The 15,408-nt window shown below is 35.8% G+C and overlaps 1 long non-coding RNA gene across 1 annotated transcript; it reads left to right on the top strand.

The window, feature by feature from the left end:
* Nucleotides 1-462: 462 nt before the first annotated feature.
* Nucleotides 463-14,615, top strand: LOC147394485 (uncharacterized). The gene is made up of 3 exons (XR_015181458.1): nucleotides 463-724; nucleotides 12,898-13,442; nucleotides 13,523-14,615. It is a non-coding gene; the product is annotated as an uncharacterized LOC147394485 (long non-coding RNA).
* Nucleotides 14,616-15,408: the final 793 nt, after the last annotated feature.

Below are 15,408 nucleotides of genomic sequence, written 5' to 3'. Positions count from 1 at the left end.
AGTTCTCACATGACATATGGGCCCACTTTCTTAAGTTATTTGGGATATCAACTTGCCTACCGGAGACAATTAAGGACATCTTCATGGGATGGTCGTCAATTGGACACCCGTTTAGTGGCACAAAAAGGTTGTTGTGGACTATTACTCCCTTTGCAATTTGTTGGGGGGTGTGGTTTGAAAGGAATAGACGCATTTTCGAAGGAAAACAAAAGGACTGTCCACAAACGATTATAGCTATCTTGGGTCTTATCTTTTGTTGGTCTAAAGTGTATAAGGAACTTAGGGGGCTGTTTTTTGAGGATTTTGTGTATAAGTGGGATAGGATTTGTTGTTCTTTGCGTGAATAGCTTTGTAATGTAAAGACTATCCAAGTTGGTCACCTCGACTAACTTGGTTTTGTTATTTGAATACAATACTATTTATCAAAAAAAAAAAATTGAAACAATTCCCCCGTACTTAAAATACAGACAAAAAAGTCTTACTTTTATCCATGCATGTAGCATGGAGAAGGCTGATAGGGTTTTACCCATTTTTGGAATACGGACCACTATGAATTTCAAACATTTTAAAATTGGCGTGCCTCTCCACTTCGCCACTTTCTCCGATTTTCTTTCTAGTTTGCATTTTTTTCTTGTGATTTTTCTCCCTTTCTTTGAATTTTCTTCGGTCCTCCATTTATTTTGAACTTCGAGCTTGCTATTGGAGTGACTTAGAGCATGTCTAGGTAAGTTCTTTACCTTTTTCTTTTTCTTTCCTTGATCTTCTCTCATTAGCCTTTCTTCTGAGTTTGTTTTGGTGCAACTTGAATATTCTAATTTTATTGACACTCTGGATTGTAAACCTTTACTTGAGGGAGATAAGTTTCTCACATCTACACATTATTTTTTTGTATTAATGCTTTTACTACTGCTAGTATCTTCTATTTGTTATTATCTTTTTTTTTTCTTTTCATCTTTAGATGCCTTGTGATGAATGTAGGTTTGAAGATTTTTAGGCGTGGTAAAGATGTGTTTGTTGAGGTTGTAGGGATGGATCGAATTCGGGAGCCTTGGGTTGGATGTTGATAGTGGTGGAGGAAAGGAGTGGATTGGTCCTTGGGTGGATTTTTTCATAGTGGCAGGGAGTTTCTAGTTTGTGAAGGATGATAGTGGGTTCAGACTGTGGAGGTTTGTGATTGGGATTGGGTTTTGGATTGGTTTATAAGATAAACATGGGTGTTTTAACTGGGGGTCGGTAGGGCTTTGTATTGGGTTAGGCCGAGAGTATCAGTTTTTTGGTGGGTGTGGCATGAAATGGAGGATTAGAGGGTGGATATGGGTATTAAAACTGGTTGGGGGATTGAGAATGAATTTATGTTGAACCCAGGATGGAGAGAAGGTCGATTCATAGAGAAAACTAGTTTGCAAAACACGGTTTATTGGTTGAGGTTTTAATGATCCATTTTGGTTGGGTTTATGGAAGCTATTGTGTCTTGGTGTTTGTGTTGAGTTATGGTTGGCTTAGATTAAGGTTTGGGGTCGAATTTTACATTTGGGTGAGTTTTAAAGGTAGGTGATGGGTTTGGACCAGAATTCAAGTGCTCATTTGGAACATAGAGCTGTGGGGGTAGTGGTGAGATGGGACCATTTTGGTTGTGATTGTTTTGAGTAAGTAGATAGGAATGTGGAGGTTGGATCATCTCTTGGGTGAAAGGTGATTGATGGTTAGGGGATACTTTGTGAATACATATGGTTGAATGGGGATTTTTGGACCTTATGGGTTTGATAGAATTTGAATTAAGAATAGGTTTGGGTACGTGATTTAACAATGAAATGGATGTTTTTTTGGGGTATGGTTTCAGATTTATGATAAATTTGAGTCGGATTGAATGGTTGTATGTGGTACGACTTGGGGATTCTATCAAATATGGGATGGGGTGGAGGTTTGGGTCGGTTGTTGATGAAGGTGATCTTGGGGATACTTAGGATGAGAATTCGGGGACTATTTTGGGTAATGATATGGGGAAGATTTTGGGGATTTATTGTGGTTTGGATCGTGAAGGGTGACGGTTTGTTAGGAATTGCTGTTTTTTTTTCTTTTTGGCTTCCTTTTGTTTTAAAGCATGCTTTTGATTTTGTAATATTATTGACCATACTCTTTTGCTTAAAGCCTATTCATGTTTCTTTTTCATGCCTTCTATTTTTTTTATATTTGTGTTGTGGCCCTTTAGTGGGTTTGATTGAATTGTCAGGGACTCTTGGCTTGATTTATATGGGGAGTTTTGGGATGGGATTGCGAGGTTTTAAATAAGTGGATCTTTATAGGTTGATCGAGGGGGTATATGAGGCGAAACAGGTTTGACGTAGGTTAAAGCAGATTTGGATTTTTGGTTTAATAGGAGTAGGTTGGGAGGGGTGGGTTCTAGTGTTGGATTTAGGGTGGGTTATGCTAGGTCAGGTCTTGGACTGAGTTAAACGAGTTCGGATAGGTGGAAAAAGAGTTTTTTTAAGTAGATGGATTGACGTATGTTTGGCTTATGACTAGATGGAATGACTGATTGGGTAGGTTTAGGTTGATGGGAAGGGTTGGATAAATTGATGGGTAGATTAGTTGTGCTTCTAGCGTGTTAAATTGGAAAGGGTGATTGATATTTTTTTGATAAATCTGTAATTTGTATATGGGGAAAGTGCGAAGGGCTAGAGTGGCACACCCTTCATTTGATGAGTAGGAAAAGGCCAGACCCGTGACTAGGGCTGGCTTTGCCTTGGGGTCTAGCATAGCTATAGAAGCAGTTAATCCGACCTTTATGGAGCCCTGATTCATCTTCAATGATTGATTCATCTTTTGGGAATCGAGCAGATGAGGAGAGTACTTCCCAGAGTGAGTTATTGAGGACCAAGCTAGTAGTAGGAGCGGCTGAACTAGTAGAGGACGAGGTAGCAGAGCTGCGAGTGGCAGGGGCCAAACTGATAGGGCCGTTAACGGTGGCAGAGTTGGTCAAAATGCTCCTAGGGTTGAGATCCCTACGAAAGAGAGTGAGAGGGTCTATAATACCTCCCTCATATACAAACTTGGGAAGCATCTATCGATGCTAGTGCAGCTAGACATGTCGCACCTCGGAAACACTAACACAAATCCCCATGTCAAATCTTGAAGTATTAGGTGGCGCCTCGAAATTTCAACATGTTTTCCTCTATTTATGTTAACGTTCTAACGCACCCAAAAACATGATAAATAATAAAAATAATATCTTGCATATTATAACTAAACAAAATAAGATGATAATGGAAGTCAAATGTACAATGAGCAACATAATGTAGATCAGAATGCAAAAGGTGTAACAATATACACGATTACAAAAATTGCTTGTCGCTAAAAAAGTCATAACTCTCGACCCCAAAATCTATGTGCAACCTGCACAAATTGACGTGACCAGATATAGCCCCAATGCTCAGTAGGTAGCTGACTCTAATTATCTATATGACCAATTAGATGCTCCTCACTCGCTAGCTCCACACCCATCTCGACAACAACAGGTTTTGAAAGTAAAAAAAACAAAAAAGAAAGAGGGAGTAACCATGGTTACCCAGTGTAGACACCCCATTTTTGCATCTGCCTAATTCGACAATTTGTCACCCGGTTACCGTGAATTCCTAATGATGATCGCGAAGAACTCAAAGGCTTGTGAGTACTGTCATTGATTCCCTCCGTTTCCACTCTTTTTCATCCCCCCTACTTGTTACGACTGAACATAAAAATTCACCCACGCTTAGGATCACCACACGGTATACCCGATTTAGTAAGTACGTACGCGTAGGTTCGCTACACAGTTCAATAACCTAGAGACGTTGCTATACTAGGAAAATATGACTTTGAAACTTAGAAATAATCACGTTGAAACTAAAAGAAATCTCACGTTAAAATTTGTAAAAATCTACAAAAATTGACAAAATGACGAAAATACCCTTCATGAATTTCGGACCTCCGAAAGACTTCGAAAGTACCTCCATTGCACTCAGAATATGATTTCGAGTCTAACGGGACCCAAACTGACGAAAACAGAGAAATTTAGGAAAAGTCATAAAAATGACCGAAATGCCCCTCGACCTCCAAACTCAACTTAGAGACGTCGATCCTTAGGAAAATTAAAATAAAAAATCAAAATCTAATTTAATAAAAATTAAAATCAAATTAAAAATTAAACAATTAAAATCAAATTCAAAATTAAACAATTAAAATTAAATAATTAAACAATTAAAATTAAAATCAAACAATCGACCAAATTAAAATTAAAACGTAATCAACAAATTAAATACAATAAATTTTTTTAAAAATCGATCAACCAATAATAAAAAATTTCAGTTAATTAATCATCCAATAAATTAAAAAATGTCATTTAACCAATCAAATCGACCAAATCTAATGGCCAATTAAAATTCAAATTAAAAATTAAAATCAAATTAACCCAAAACAAAAACTAATCAACTAATAAAAATTAAAATTAAAAAAAAAAGTAATCAACCAAAGAAAATCTCAAAATAAATAAAATTTAACCAATCGACACAATGAAAATTAAATTGACTAATCGTAACTCAACCACCATCGTGCTACGAGTAGCAGGGGATCACCCCACCACCACTCTCCCAAAAAAGAAATACGTGTTAATTGAAAAAAGAAAAAAAAAAAGAAAGAGAAATTAAAAAAATTTAGAAGGTTTTTTTATTATAAAAATGTCTTCTTCTCCAACGTGAAGAAGGAGGGCTTCATCTTCTTCTCCAATGTAAAAGGCAGATTTTCCTCTTCCTCCTTCGTCTCTCTTCCTTGGACCACGCCCTCAACACCGTTCTCCTCTTCGGCTAAACACAGCCCTCTCCACGTCTTCTTCTCTCTGGGCTGCAAAACAGCTTCTCAGGACGTCTCCTCCTCTTTAGATTTTCACTCACAAGCGTCTCTCTCTAAGGGAAAACAGGCTGAACGGCTGGAGTTCTTCTTCTCCCATGTCTTCTCCTCCAATGGCTCCACTACAGCATAGTAACCTCACCCACGTTTCATAGAAACAGCGGCGGCACTCCATTTTTTCTCTCTGCACTCCGTCCCTCACCTCCATTACAGCTCCTACAACACCTCTCTTCATGTCCTCCCCTCTACAGCATTCCACAGCCTCTCTCTCTCTCTGTTAAACCAAAAACTCCCCATCCAGCATCTTCAATGCCCTCCCATATTCACTTTTTCAACCCTCTTCTCTAACGTCCTTTGTGCCTTCATCACCTTCAATAACCTTCTTTGCAAAACGTGGCTATTGCAGCCATCTGCCCAGCCACCCCTCGATCAACTTTCGCCTCATGCGTTAGCACATCACCAACATCCTCATTGCACTTTGCTGCCCAGCCTCTTCAAATCCCTGTGACACACACATTGCTGCCAATTTTGTTACTGCCACATCACATTCTGCCCAGTCGCTTCGATTCACCATTACAGCACTCATAAGAGGGCCTCTCTCTCTCTGCCTTCTTCCCTTGCGTCCCCGCAACAGCGAACACTCATAAGCTTTGAGTCCTCCCTGAAGGAATCAACTCGTCATCTTTCTCTATTAGGTAAGTTTATTTTGGTCCATTTTTATTTTCGTTCTTGTTTTTTTTTGTAGGGCATAATTTATCGTATGTTGATAGGATTAGAAAAGCATTTTTAGGTTTTTCATGTTCTTATTTGTTTGTTTTTCAATAGGGTTAGGAGAATGTTTTTATTTTTTATGTTTCTATTTATTTTTATTATTATTATTATTTTTTTTTTTTTTTGCATATTGATAAAGTTGGTAGAATATTTTTTTTATGCCTTTTTCTTATGTTTTTTTTGTGTTTTACATGTTTGTTTCACGTGGGTATCATTTTCTATTTTATTCTTTTTGCATATTGATAGGATAGGATAATTTTCTTAGGCATTTTTCTGGGTTTTATTTGTTTTTGCATATTGATAGGATTAGGGCGATATTGTTATATTTTATTTTTATTTTATTTTTGCATGTTAGTATTAGGAGATTGTTACTGTTAAAGTGCTATGATCATTGTGCCCGAGTTTGATTTGTATGACTCATGATGATATTCAATTTTCTTGTAATGGGGATAGAAAATATATTTTTGGGATGAGTTGGTGGTGAGTCTAGAATTATTCCATGTGATTAATGTACCCCTTGACTTGATAAACATGCATGTCGATTAATTGTTTTGAAAAGATTGGAAATTATGCTTGCATGCACGTTTGGTTACTTTGAAAATTGATTGAGTGTGGATTTCTTCTCCAAATTTGTAAAGTTCGTGGGCATCGGTAATTGTTGATCTCCGGTTTGATGAGCATGGTAATGTGGAATTCTTTATTGTTATTTTTGTTAATTTTCGTTCATCTTGGAAAACCATTTGTTTGTAAATTTCTAATTTAGAAAGTCCACATCTTAGCAATTCTCAATTTGGAAGATTCGGCACATTCATATTAGAAAGTTCATATTTGTAGATTTGAGGATTTCTAACTCAAAACTTCATACCTCCGAAAATCTTCTATTTTGGGAGAATTCCATTTTCTTAAAAAACTGCTAATTTGGAGTTCATCATATATTCTTCCAATTCTAATTTAGGAAATTTTATGTTCATAATTTGAAAATATTAAGTCCCAATTTGACAGGTTTCTATTTGTAATCTTCCTATTTAGGACATTCTCATGATTTTCTATTTTGGATAGTTTGAGGAATATTTGCAGGTGGAGTTTCTTAATTGATTTCAGGTCATGGAGCTGATTAGGGTTTTTTTTAACCCTTCCATATTTTGTGGAATTCAAAGAAGAATCATGTGATAGTTGGGACAATTTTAGCCATGGGATTTAGTTGGAAAATCTAACATGAATTGATGATGATAACTGGACTGTGACCTCGACTGTAATTTTTGTATATCGACCATAGGATGATTTTGGATCGTAGTAGAGACCGATCATCTTGATCGGACAAGTTCGGTGCCTAACACCTTCCGAAACCCGTAATCTACCCCCTTACCCATATCTTTGATCCGTTGACTGACCCATATCCGTTTGAAGTTATTTATGGTTCCTAGACCTAAACTAGGTGGCGACTCGCATTTTTCAAAAGTCCCCCATTTACAAATCGGACCCCTATCCACTATTTAGTGAAAAAGGGTCGAGGCGATTTCACCCAGTAGGTGAACAACAATTACTACTAATAACCTCTTATAGCATGAACGAGTAAGCATATTGAATTATTTCAATACATTCAATGTTTTACAAAATAAACTATGATTAACTAGTACATATAACTAGGGATAAACAACTAAAAATTTAAAAAATTCACAACACATCAATTAGCAGTACTCACTATAATATTTTCTTTATATACCAATCTAATTAACAAAATAGAAACAGTAAACATGCTTTTCATTTTATAATTCAAAATAGAGCAATAGATACATAATACATAATACATAATAGTGGAGTAGTGGAATTAGAGAGTTGTGATTCTATGATTGGATCGCTCCCAATCAGGACATAATATTCCAAATACTTTACTAGTTTTAGTACCTAATTTTGTGATTGGTTGCTGCATAACCATGGTTGGTTGACCATTTATCCGATTCAGACTGATTGTTTGACGTGACCGTAAGTAATGGGTCTATTTTCTATGTGTCAGAACGTTCGACTAGTCTAGATTATTAGTAATCACTAAACAATCATCTTTTTCTATGCCTATCAGGCCTGCATATGATTCCAAATATACATCCCCATTCGTGTACGACCACCTTTACAGTACAAGTTCACTAATAAAGATATAGAGGAATAAACTTGGATTCTAATTTTGACTCCACTCTCATACGCGTCCTATACCACACATGAGTTTGGTTGTCCTTACCATACATCTCAGAAGAGCATATCAGTCCAGATGATATGTCGTACTATCTCTTAAAGTATTCACAAACTCTTTAATAGCTCACAATATATATATATTATTTTTCTTTGAAAATAAATGAGAAATTAACATTACAGAGTTGAGAATAGATATCCAATTTCCTACCATACAACAGTGATTCACTGGCTTAAATAACAGAACAAAAAGTATAACGACGCCTTGCGCTAACAGAAAGTAAATAAACATGCACCCGAAAGTAAATTATCCTAAATATCTATTTATTAACCCACACATAGCACCACCCTGTAAAATGTAGACATCACCCCTCGGGTGTGACTAGTATTTTACCGTTTCATCCCATTTTTCTAGTATTCTCAATTTTTAACCTATCGAACACAAATTACTTTTTCCGGTGTTCATCAAAATAGTGTAATTTCTTTAATACTAATGATTTTCAAACTTAAAAATTCATTTTTCACAATTTGATTGAAAACTATTGCAAATAGGGTCGAAACGAGATTCCAAATATATAAATTAGTTCCAAGAGATAACTCAATCCATAGAGCAAGTCATTGCTCATGGATCGGAAGGTGAAACAATTGAACCATTGAAAGTAATCAAAAGTTATCCATGAAAATACTAATATGATTTAGATTGCCTAACTTATCTTCTGATTTTTCACAGAGCATAACCATTCTTAAACTTATCTAAGTAATGGCTATCTAAGTTGGATCAGACTATAAGCTAGATTATCTTAATCATAAGAGAACTTTTAGAATAATAAACATGTAAACAAAGTAAGAATCTAAAACTATATTAGAGGAATGAATTTGCTCTAGCTTTCTTAATTTCTCTAATGAGAATTTAGCCAATCATCGCAAGAATTAAAATTGCAGAAATTAATAAAAGAGCAAAGAACATGGGTGAAGAAGATGATGATCGATCTGAAAATTCTTCTTCTATATCTCTCCAACGAATTACAAAAACAATGAAATCCCACTCTTGATGTTCTCACTACACTCAAAAGCTCACCCAAAGGAAAAATTACAGAAGAAGAGAAGAGCCCCTTTTTCTGAAATCCACCTTCCAATTTATAATGTTCGTATTCGGATAATCGGTGATTTGACGGATAATTCGATTCGAATGACCCAATCAGTTACAACCACCGAAGCTTCTGTAAAAATCTCGAGGACAAATTCCTCGAAATGTTCGCGGCGCGGTCTTGGCTAGCCGCGGCGCGGTGACGTGACGCCTAAAATCCTCGAGATTTTGCCGAATGCTTCCTTTTTGCTCGCATGTTGTAATAATAATTGTTATTTCTTTTATTAGTATCCGAATGTGCCTTTTTCACCTGAAATTAGAAATAAACTATTGTTAAACCACATTAATTTGAGATTTAATAAAATTTATTATTATTTTAAGGGAACTAGTATTTATACGATGGTAATCTCGGTGAAATTACGATCCCAAAGTGAAATTATTGGGACCTTATCATTCATCAAAATAATGTAATTTCTTTAATACTAATTATTTTCAAACTTAAAAATTCATTTTTCACAATTTGATTGAAAACTATTGCAAATAGGGTCGAAACTAGATTCCAAAAATACTTGAAATTCAAAATGTCAAAAATAGTATTGTCAACAGCTAGCGGTGGCACCACCAGAATAGCCTCCGATAGGTAGTAGTAGCACCGCCAATCCTACCTCTAGAATTAGCAGACTACGTGAAAATTTGATTTTCGACCAGTTTTTGAATCTTTTCGATCCCTTAACTCAGCCACGAATCAATTGTTAAAATAAAATAAAAACACATCAAACATGAAGGTCTTAGTATGAATTTGAAATAAATGAAAAAAATTCTACGTTTTGAAATGCATCACAACATTTCGTTGTAACCCTAAATGCAATTTTCGCAACCTGCCATTACCAATAGGAATTAAAAGTCCCTTACCAAAATCAATGGTTGTCAGAAATAATAAGCTAGCACGAAAGTCAAGGATTAAAAATGCAAAACTTGATGTTGGATGAACTCGGGGATGAAATGAACAGTGGTTTGTGAAGCTCTCAATGATGGTATCCTCCTTTCTTTTATGATGAAAAACGATTCTTCCTCTAACTAGATGAAACTTCTAGTGGGGTGTATCAAAACTCACTCGCGAGTTTTGAATGACAGAAGGAGAAAAGGAAAGAAAAATAAAGATTGAAGGTGGTGAGGTTGTAAAACTTGTCGATGCCGACAACTATCTTTCTTTCGTCGATGATCAATGATGCCTCATTCACGACGGATCTAGATGAAAAGAGGGTTGAAACCCTTGATTCTCAAACGGCTGGGATTTGGTTATTTGGAGAAGAAAATGATGAAATAAAAAAAGTCAACCTTTTGTTTTATAAAAAGTCTGAGGGTATTTTTGGTATTTTCTTAGTTGTTTCGATTTTTTACCATAACTCAACTCTCCGAACTCGAAAATCGATGAATAAGTACACCATTCTTTATAATTTTTTTTGTGGACCTAATGGTGTGATCGTATTTTACTAATTCTCATTCTAACAAAATTATACCTTTTTATGTCCCGCTCGACACGAAGATCGAGGATTTTGTAATTTTTTTATTCAAAATCAAATTTAAGCGTGCTTATAGGCTAAAGTATGTTTTTCGATCATTTTGTATCCAATGGCAAAGTTGGTTTTCGTCAAAAGTAAATGGATCAAAATTTGAGAATTCCTACCCTAAGTCCCACTTTCAAAAGTTTCCCAAATTTTATTATTTAAAATTTCTCGAGATACAAATTAAAATTTTGGGGTATTATAAGACATTTGTTCGAGCTGTAGATTATGATAAAATAAAATAACAAAACACTTTGACAAGCAAGGATCAATCCACAGAGACAACGTTAATCCGATAATCTTTTTACCTTAAATCCAATTCAATTTACTCAAACGATTAAAAATTGTTTTCGAGAGAAATTATCTAAAAGAAAACACTAAAAACAAAGACTTAAAATACTATGGAGAAGTGTAGATCAATCGGATCCACCTTCATAAGTTTTATCAATAATTATATGATTTTCTATTTGTCTCGATCCACTAAACAAAGCTAATGTTTGTGGATCGAAAAATTAAATAGTTATATTAGAAAAGAAATTGAAAGTATGTGATTAATATATTAAGCCATGATTGTGGGATAAGTATTAATTATTTTTTGTGAAGCATGGTTAATCTTGAACTTATCAAAGATTGAACTATCATAACTTGATAAACAATCAATATTAAATCTGATAATATTTACTTAAAAACTTCACAATAATTTATTAAAACAATTATCATGAGAATAATACAAAATATTAATAAAAGCTTGCTCTGACTTTCTCAACTGATCTAACGGAGAAGTTAGCCGATAATCATTGCAAGAACAAGAAAGTAAAATAAGATAAACATGCTATGAAAAAGAGAAGAAAGATGAGAAAAAGATGAATCTTTTATTTATTCCTGAACATCGAACTCGGTAAAAATTCTTCTATTACAACTCATTCTTCTAAACAAAAACAGAAAGTAAAAATTATTAATATTCTAATCTTTAGATGATTTCTAAAGATTTCTAAAGAAATCGGCAATAGTTCTTTGATTACAACTCATTCTTCTAAATAAAAAGAAAAAAGAAAAAACTATTATTATTCTAATCTTTAGATGATTTCTAACTCTGATCTGGTCTACTATTTATAGAGACTAGGTTAGGGTTTCTAAAAGAATTAAGGTTTTTAGGATTTCGAAAACTGTTCATAATTACAATAAATCAAAAACCTAATTCACTATGAATGATATTAAATTGCCAATCTTCAGTACAATTTTTGAGGTTTGACTCACTAACTTGACCGCATCACCCTAGTCAACCTGGGCCCACAATACTTGGGTTTTGGTCTTGTTTATGATCTTAGATCACAGTGGTATTTTTTGGATTTTTCTGATTCGCCTTGAAACTTTGCGAATTTCTCTTATTACATATAAATAACCACAATTAGGTCCGAAATACATATTTTAATAGAAATAAATAATAAATATGAACTAACAATGAATTATATCTAATTAGAGGATGTAGTATATAATTTACCTGTAAAATCTATGCAATTAAGGTTGTAGAACATACTTTCTAGACCCTAATCAACATCCCAATCCCGTATCCATCTGCCAGCTTCAAAAGTCAATGAAGCACATTTTTGTCTACAATTACCCTATTCTCCGATGACATTCGGATATAGTTCTTGACTATCGGTTTCAATGCATTCTTATGCATTATTGCTCCCAAGACTAGCCATCCGTTTTTCTTGGCTATGGTAGAGAAATAGTTCTCGACAACTCACTATTTATATATCAGAAGTAGAGATCGGTATCTGACCTTCAGGTTTTATTGTGATTACAGCATCACGATGGATGGAGAGCCACTTCCCCTGTCCATTCTGACTATCTAGGAGGTAGCAATTTATTGGGCATCAAAAGAATCCCCGCCTCTATGGTGGGGAAGATGGGTTGAGTTAGCACTGAGGTCCTGATGGGGTTGTTTTTTGTGGAAGGAAAGGATAAGGCTTCCCACACTTATCAAGAGATAATAGTCCAACTCAGTGATGATGACTTTCAATGTCATTTTTTGAATCTGCTTCTTGCTCTTGGTTGGCAGCTACTTCTTCCTTAAGTATGATTTCTCGATTTCTACCATCTTCTTCTCCGTGATGTGAGACATCAATCACATTGACAATTTCAATCTGGGGAGTTTGATCTATGGCACCATTTTGGCAATCCTGGATCGAGTAGTCGAGGGGATCATTGCACCCCGTGGAGCTGGGATTGCAATCCGATTCTTTTGGCAATTTATTATGGTAAAACCATACATTTTGTTCTCCTTTTCACTTTCCTTTTTTTTGTACCATTTTTTTAACGTCTATCACATTCTCTTAGATATTTTTTTATGTACATTTTTCCTTCAATGTGTCGACACGACGTCACCCTAATAAGGTTATTCTTTAGGTATCCAAGATGCTATGGAGATTAAGAACAGCCCTCGGAGTGCTTGCGCCCACATTGATCGATGTCGTTTTCAAGATGTGAGTAATCCAAACCCTTGTCTCTGTTGTTTTGACTCAAACGTCTTTCTATTTGTAGTTTGATTTTTTTTCTTTTACAAATCTTCTTCATTATTCTATGAGACCTCCCTCGTACGGTGAGCAGGAAGTAGGAGGTTAAGAGTGTATCGTCATAATACCAAGAGACAATGCTACCCATATTTCATCAACGAGCAAAGCTACACATTTTATTTGGGGAAGCAACTGTTCTTCCAGCATAACGGGATCCTTCGCATCCTTATCTTGTCACCTGAGCCCATTTTGGGAGTTATAATGGTGAATGACTATCCGACCCAAGAGAAGTGCGTAGATGATGTTGGCTTAATTTGAGAGGGCGACTTCAGAGCCTGATTTCAAGAGGCTTCTATCGATTGCATCATGCCAGCCGTCATTGTCTGGGCTAGTATGATTGAGATCAAAGGGGTCCTGATTTAGAAGCATGATGTCATGGTATGAATTTTGTTCATTCTCATTTCTTTACAATTTTTTATCCGTAACCATTCTTATTGTTTATCTATTTCTAATCTTAGGCTGATGATCTTTGACGCCTTCGAGTGACATCATCGAGACACAAGCTACCTGATTTCTGGAGATGAAAAATTGGTAGAAGGCATCTTGGGCCGAAGTAAAATCACAAGCTGCCCATATCTAGGAAAAGACGACCTGTATCGAGGAGAAGGCAACTTATATCCGTAAGCTGGAGCTGGAGCTGGAGCTGGAGCTGGAGCTGGCCATGTGGGAGTCCCATCTGTAGATCGAGATTGTACATCTTTCTTCCCTTATGTTGTGTAGATCAAAGTAATTTATCTCCTGTTTTGATTCGTGATGCTTTTCTTGTGGTTGTTTCAAGACTACCATCGACATGCTCTTGAGTCTGTTTTGCTTCTTCTTTTTAGGCTTTTTCTTTTGTTTGATCATTTACTCTAAGTGCTGATTTTCTCACGAGGATGATCGAGCAAGATGTTGCCTTGGACACCAAGCTTTTCTTTATGGACTCTGAAGGTCGATTGCAAATGTATGGTGTACCTTCTTTTGAGATCTCCGATTTTGGTACAGTGGCTGGTTCCTCTCCAGAAGCGATCTCAAAGACTTAGAGTGCTAGAGATTAGATTGGACTTCCCCAGCTTAAAGCCTAATGTACTTTGTATAGACATTTTAAATATTTGTATTAGCTTCACACTCTATTATGTAAACATGTGAAATTCTTGTATATATATGCATTACATTTCTCATGATATGGCGTATGTAACTGATTTAATTGTGTGCGAGTGATCCGGGCCTCAACAAGCATTCACAAAATGATATTTATCATCAAGGCCTCCATAGGCCCAATAAGTGGTTATGAGTCTTCAAATGGGTAAAGGGAGCAATTGCGGTCCAAAGGAACCTTCAAGAGTATTCTTCAGTGAATTGAGTCATCGTGGGCCTAGAAGGAGCGACAGTGAGCGACTCAGATGGGTAAATAGTCCTGCATGATATGATAGAAGTGCTCCAAACTTCAAAAAAAGCCTTCGTTTGAATAAAATGATCATGGTGGTCCCCGAAAGGTCCAAATTCAATTATCAGGGTCCCATAGGCCTGACATGATTTGAAAATGATTAAAATTCCCATATGTTTTGTGAACTTCTGAGAGTTGTATTTGTCCATGATTTCTTTTTAGATTGGGATGGTTTGAAGTCTACTCTTGTGACGCCCCGCCAAACGCTAACACAAATCCCAAGGTACTAGGTGGCACCTCGAAATTTCGGCATGGTCTCCTCTATTTATGTTAGCGTTCCACGGAACTCAAACCTGATAAACCAACTTATAACAAAACCTGTATATAAAAATGTAGATACAGGAAAATAACAGCGGAAGACTAATTACATCTAACATGTAAGTAGATTAGAGTGCTGAAGATTTATCAATATACAGGCTTACCAAAACACTTTCACTCTAACAGAGGCCTAAACTCTCAAATCCAAAAACTACATCCATCCTGGATGAAACTGACAATACTAAGGGATGTGGCCCTAGTGCTCACCAGGCAATAAAATCTGATCGTCGATCTGATCGACCAGATACTCCTCAATTACTGCCTCTACGCCTGCCTCGACAGCTGCAAGTGCTGAAACTAAAAAAATAGGAAGGAAAGGGTGAGTAACAATGGTTACCCAGTAAGTCCACAGCCAATTCCTACTAATAACCCTTCCTAAGTATGATCGAATAAAGCATACTGAACATTTTAATACATGCAAGGTTTTACAAGATAAAATACGATCAACTGGTACATATAGCCAGGGATGAGCAACTAAACAGTTTAAAGATTACACATGACATCAATCATCCATACTCATTATACATTTTCCATTTTATGCAAATACCGTTGGCAACATTAAAATAATAGACATGCTTCTCAGTTTGTAGTTCGAATTAT

Source organism: Akebia trifoliata, chromosome 9, assembly GCF_017979445.1.
Source record: "Akebia trifoliata isolate Shusen 1 chromosome 9, ASM1797944v1, whole genome shotgun sequence".
Taxonomy (NCBI): domain Eukaryota; kingdom Viridiplantae; phylum Streptophyta; class Magnoliopsida; order Ranunculales; family Lardizabalaceae; genus Akebia; species Akebia trifoliata.
Note: the sequence above shows the minus strand (reverse complement) of the source record. Positions and strands in the feature narration are given on the sequence as shown.